The following is a 5990-nucleotide window of genomic DNA, read 5'->3' as shown; positions in this document are numbered from 1 at the left end:
CTATGTAGGAGTATCTATGTAGGAGTATTCATCAGTTCATTATCCATATTCTCTCTTAAGAAGGATAATTTCACTGTGTCTTATGGTTTTAATTTACTTATTTATTTTTTTATATTTATTTATTGGGGTGCACAAGGTCTTAGTTGCAGCATATGGGATCTAGTTCCCCAATCAGGGCTGGAATCCTGGCCCCCTGCATTGGGAGTGCGGATTCTTACCCACTGAACCACCAGGGAAGTCCCTCCCATGGTTTTAAATAGTATCTGTATGCTACTGACTGCCAAATTTCTATCTCCAGCCTTAATTTCTCTTGTGAGGTTAGACTTATTCATTAAACACAGTATTTCCCTTTAGATATTGAACATGCATTTCAAAATAATTCTATCCCAAATGGAACCCCTAGTTCTCACTACCCAGCTGCGCAATCTGCTGTTTCCCTCCCTTCTTCATCTCAGTAAATGGCACTGACACCTATCTTAGTCTTAGTAAGTGACTAAGAGCAAATACTTACAGTTACTCATAACCTTCCATTTCCCTTATTCCCGCATCAAATCAATATGCCCTTTTAGTTATGTTTCCAAAATACCTTCACCCAACTCTCCCCAAGTCCACTCTAACCACCCTGGCCCAAGTCATCATCCGAGCTTCTTGGCATTGCTACCATGGCCACCTAAATGAGCCCTGTACCCCTACACACGGCTTTATAAGCCAGAGTAATTTTTTCCTAAACACTTATATGACATCATCTTATCCATTTATGTGGATAAATCCTCCCATGTCTTCCAGTTTCACATAGAATAAAATTAAAACTCTTCTCATGCTCTTAGAGGCTCTATGCAATCTGACCTTTGCCATCTTCTCCAACCTTGTTCTGTGTTTTAGAAATCTTGAATTTATTTTAGTTCCTTAAGTGTGGGACTCTGATTCTTCCTTCTGGGTATTTGAGTTTGGCCTTCTCCCATCTGGAATGTGCTTTCTCAAGGGATTTTTCTTGCCTAACTCTTTTCTTCTCAATGATCTCACTCCAAATGTGACCTTCTAAAAGAGGTCTTCCCCAACTTCATTGTCCAAAGCGCCAAGTCATCGTCTCCCTTCATGAACTCTAAGTTTGGTCACTATTATAATTCCTTGCTTCATTTCCTTCACAGTAGCTACGATTACTTAAAATTGAAATATTCATGCTACTATAGTTTCAGCTTATTTTATTTCGGGACTATTACATCTAATAATTTCTAAACTTTGTTTTCTCATAAGAATGTGACTTTCTTGAGGACAGGAATCTTGACTATCTTATTAACACCTGCTTCCTCAGAGCATGGTACATACAGTGCATATCATATGGAATCTATTAAATATATTTTGGATGAATATATCAGTGGTCATCCACTTTAGGCAGGCTGATCATCCCCCTTGGGTTACAACCTCTGTGTGTATAAGATAGGGAGGAAAATATCCACTTTGCTAGAATGTTAATTAGTAGTACTACTAATTGCTATTAAAAAAGATCCACTTTTATAACAAACACATAGAAGTTGTTGTACATGCTATGGCCCTTTCAGAATAAGGCAATAATTCCTAATGAGACTTAGTTTAATTCCACCCTACATGTACCTTTTCTCTCTTATTTAATTTACTATCTTTTCTCTCCCTATTGCTTTCCAAGTATTGCTCAAATTAGCATGTAATTGTTTATATCTTTTGTTAGCTTATGTTATAACTTTCCAAATTCAATAAATGCCAAATGTAGTGGGAAAAGAGATTCACACTTCTGTTATTAGTCCCAATTTGTAGCAAAAGTGTGTAATGGCAGATGCATAGGGTTTTAAATCATGTATAACAAGTTTTTGTCCTGGCTTCATACACTTTACTAGTTATATGACTCAGGTGTCAGACTTTAATTCTTTGACTCAAAGTCTTTTTATTTATAGAATGGATGTAGTTATATCAAACTTTGGAATGCATCAATATGAAAGCTTAATAAATAACAGCAGTGGTACTACTACTAATAAAACGGGCTTCCCTGGTGGCTTAGATGGTAAAGAATCTGCCCATAATGTGGGAGACCTGCGTTTGATCCCTGGGTTGGGAAGATCCCCTGGAGGAGGGCATGGCAACCCACTTCAGTATTCTTGCCTGGAGAACTCCATGGACAGAAGAGCCTGGTGGGCTACAGCCCATGGGGTTTCAAAGAGTTGGATACGACTGAGCAACTAACACACAATGACATCTTGTGAACTATACTTTAGCAAAGAAACTTAGCCTTCAATATAACCTTTGCTTTTGGTTCTCTATGTTAAAATGTTAGAAGCTTCTCAGTGCTTTCAACAAGCTGGTTTCAGAGCCTCCAAATGAGAGACGAAAATAAATACCTTTGCTCTACAATCTAAGCTGCAAAAATATGTAGGTGATAGGGTATTATATAAGAGGAATGAGACTCTGAAGGCAAACATCCCAGCACACATGTTAATTTTCACTCATCATAAAAGCAGCTTCCGTAGATAATGGAATACTGTAATTGCCAACATTAGAATAATCGAAGATGAAGGCACCAAAGGGCAAGAGAAGCTTTCCGTTACCTATTTGTTTGCAACACATCTGTTGAACCTGTTCTCTGCAAAAATGTTTGCATTGAAAAAAGAGAAGCAAATGAAGTGGGAAGGAAAACAGAAAGAATAGAAGACCCTAGATTCCAGACAGATAAAGAATATGCAGTGCATTGTACAGAACGTATCTTTAAAATAGCCCCCACACACAAATATATATGTGTGTGTATATATAGACAGAGACAGAGACAGAGAGACGTATATACACAGAGAGAGCACATTTCTTCACTTTCACCATGCAAGCATCTTAAAATACATCATCTCAATTTTAAAATCCCATCAAATTTCCCAAAGTATTTCCTTAATACCTGAGAGTTCATCATTTCACTGTGGGGTAAAATTTGGTCAACTTGGACGGTTAGCCAACCATGTTAGGACATGATCTAACAGGTCAGATCATCCTAGTGATTGTTGGAATCCACAGCACAACTCTTTCTTTCCTCTGTTACACTACATGCCTTTCCCTAAGATCCTACTTTCTAAGCAGATTTTTTTATATACTCAGTTCTGATTGCCTATAGGGATCAATAATTCCTGTCTTTATAATGCTTGAATGTTTTTCCAGAAGAGCCCTGATTGCTCTCCACTGGAGTCTGTCTTCTCATGTCACCCATAATGCTTTCATTTCCTTTCTGGCTTCCTTTTTGCCTCTTCTTTCCAGAGCTGATAATGCATGGCCCAGGTCCTTTCCAAGGAGTGCCACTCTCATTAAAATTGACTCCTGTTGCTACCATTCTGCCAACTTCAGTGGGAATGCCATCAGCTAAGTGCACTGGTTGACCTGCACCATCCTCTTTAACTCTAGTCCAACTGGTTGTCAGATAAACATCAAGAAAAAGGATCTTGTTATAAAAGCAAGACTTCTACCAGGACTATTTGATTATGTGTGTTCAACAGAGAAATGACCTACATTTCTTACTTCCCAGCAGTGAAACTAATAATTAAATATCTTCCTTATTAGAATATAGGCTGCTTTCCACACAGGTCATCAAAATGATTTAATGCAAAATGAGTAACAGTGAAAGTAAAAACCTAAGCGGACCCCTTTTTGAACTCCCAATATGAAGAGAAAAGAGTCACCACCTACTTGGACAAGATGAGAGACTTGCTTGCATCTGCTAAAGTAGTAAAGAAAGCTCAAAGAGATCAAAGTTGAGGCTTGCGGTGACTTTAAAAGTTTTATACATATTGACTATCATCTGCTCCTTTGGGGAATGCAAATGGCAGGTCCTTACCTTTCGGCCACTAGAGGCAACTAGGAAAAGCTGGAATGTAAAAGGAAGAATATTACAGTCACTCTGCATCTGTGTGTGGACAGATTGCTGGATTTCACTCTCAGCTTTCCATTGAGATCTAAAAGCAGCAAACACAGAAGAAGTTGCCCAACGGCAAATGTGAAAACCTAAACCAGCTGTCCCTTACTGTCACAGATTCATAACAGATATCAGGAGGCTCTTTACAAACTACTCTTTCTGAAGTTTTCTTGCCTTTTGTTTTTCATTTCAGAGGTGGGTGTTATGTTGCACGCAAGGCAAGAGTTCAGAATGGTGGCAACTGGATTCACATTTGGAATCACCTGTAATTCACATGTGAATAAAATTATGGAGAAGGAAATGGCAACCCACTCCAGTATTCTTTCCTGGAGAATCCCATGGACAGAGGAATCTGGCAGGCTACAGTCCATGGGGTCGCAAGAGCCAGACACTACTTAGTGACTAAAGAGAAAGAGATTTTTCAACCACATTCATGAATAGAATCACCATTGTTAGCATCATACTCAAGGATAGAATAGCACTATATGGACAATATCAATTGATAAAAATTTTCCACCGTTAAGGTAAATCCTAGAAGACCATTTAGTTACCTATACTCAGGGGATTTCTAGGTCTAGAAAACAACTTTAAAATGACTTTAAAGTTGAGAAGTCCAAAAGAACTAGTTCCCCTAGGGCAGTTTGATATTTTGTCATCATCACACTTCTTACAAAAATATTGCATTCAGAGTTGACTGTGAAAGTCTTGAAAATGGCTCTCACTAGGTAGAATACTTGCAATTCTTTCATGACGATATCTGTAAGAAAAGTCTGATAGTACTGGATGGACCACAATGCAGAAGCTGACACTGCTGTTTCTTTTTTTCCTCTGAGCCTTGTCTATAGCATTTAGTGTAATCCAAGCCTAGCATAATGAGAGCTGTCTCAGTTCTAAGATAAATTGTAGTGGTATAATAAATGAAGATCGAGAGCTAGAATAGCCAACCTGATCAAGTCTTTGCCTCATTCAGAGCACTTGCCTGCCAGAGTGTCTGCACTAGGCAGAAAACTGACACAATATTTATCTAACTGAAGGGAAATCCAAGTGGCAGCTATCTGAAATCTCCCTCTCCTCAATTATTCTTTTTCCTGGGAGAGAGAAAAAAAATAAGTTTTCGAGACCATGATTCTCCAAGGACTGTTTATATATATATATATATATATATATATATATATATATATATATATATATATATAAAGAAATCTGACAGCAATTTTTCAGAACCTTCTAACACATACCTGAATCTCAATGACCCCGATAGATATGATGAATTGTTTTGGGGATATTTTGGCAGGACTCAATCTACTTGTCTTAGTTGAACTACACTTTGATGCAAGAATTGCATGATTAATAAGACCTTAAGCATTTTATTGAGGAAATCTACTTTCTGGTCTCTGATATCATCCTACCCTAAATTCTGCTCCTTCTCCTGAATTTTTTTACTCAGTCAACAGCAAGCACCATCCACTAATATATCCAAGAAAGAAACCTGGGAATACTTTTTGACCCTTTATCTTATACTGCAAATTCAGTTTAACTCTCCAACTGTTACCAATGCTAACTCTAACCATGGTTGGAACAATATCCTTCTTTCTAGTCCCACTGCCAGTGTCTTAGGTCTGGTCTTCAACTTTCCTGACTATCATTATAACATAATAAAGACCCTGTATAATATCTTTGTAATTAGTACCAGTCTTCACTTCGATGCCCTCCTGACAGCACACTGCACATCTCTGTACACACATGTATTCATGCCAGGACCTCAGCCAAGTTAATTACAACACCTGAGCCTCAGAATTTGGTTTTGTTAATTCTTTTCTTTCTTAAAGCTATGAAAATATCTACATAAAGTGCCTTAATCAATGCCTAATTTACAAAAAGTACAAAATAGATGTTACTTCTCTCAGCATTTTACTTTTCTCACCCACCTTACCTGTGACAGTGACATCCAGGTACAGTCTTGCTGAAACAAATTAAGAAGTCAAAGTCCAGATGATCTCTTTCTGCTATATCCATAACATCTCTGAAAGCTGCTTTCATGGCACTCAACTCACTGAGCTATAATTTAATGTTC

The sequence above is a fragment of the Muntiacus reevesi genome, chromosome 9 (assembly GCF_963930625.1).
Source record: "Muntiacus reevesi chromosome 9, mMunRee1.1, whole genome shotgun sequence".
In the NCBI taxonomy this organism is placed as follows: domain Eukaryota; kingdom Metazoa; phylum Chordata; class Mammalia; order Artiodactyla; family Cervidae; genus Muntiacus; species Muntiacus reevesi.
This window is presented reverse-complemented; position numbering follows the sequence as displayed.